We start from the raw sequence: 700 nt of genomic DNA, 5'->3' as shown, positions 1-700 counted from the left end.
CTCGGCGCAGACCGCAGTCTGAAACTTGAGACCACAACAACTTTCTCGAGAGTCCTGGCTGGGAGCAGAAAGCGATTTCACATTGTTTGTCCCTTCTGCAGGAGGGCCCGGAGCAAGAGCAGCAGGAGCCAGATGTGCCAGTGCAGCCCTCGCCAGGAGCTCATGTCCTCTGACAGGCAGAGGTAACGACCAACACGTTTCTTCCGTGGAGAGCAAATCATTGCAGGGATGCTGGCCCTGGCTTTGCATAAATAAAAAGCTGTGTCCTCATCGACAGTCCTTATCTTTCAAAAAAGCAAACTCACCTGCTTCTTGCTGCTGGCAGGATCAGGGCTTGCTTCCACCTTCCTTTACTGGTCCAGCCACAGCATGAACAAGCGAATGCGCCAGATCCCCGTTCTCTGGGGACACATGGGAGCTGCTACCCCAAAACCAAGTCACGGAGCGGTGGGAAGGCTTGGACAACCCCACCCAGGCTGCAGCACAGCCTGCTGCGAGTGGGCTCGTGAACAGAACAAGCAGACTAGCAGCTATTGTGGCAGAGGAATAACATTTATCTGTGGGGATAACAAAGTTCATATTAAACCGATTAAGGATATTAAATCCACTTCTAACAGCGTGGTCATCTGACTGCACCCAGGAGACAAGAGCAGATAATCTCACCCCTCATTCACAGAGCTGCCCCGATGATCCCGGCCCG

The sequence above is a fragment of the Apaloderma vittatum genome, unplaced genomic scaffold (assembly GCF_000703405.1).
Source record: "Apaloderma vittatum isolate BGI_N311 unplaced genomic scaffold, ASM70340v1 scaffold24297, whole genome shotgun sequence".
NCBI lineage: Eukaryota > Metazoa > Chordata > Aves > Trogoniformes > Trogonidae > Apaloderma > Apaloderma vittatum.
Note: the sequence above shows the minus strand (reverse complement) of the source record.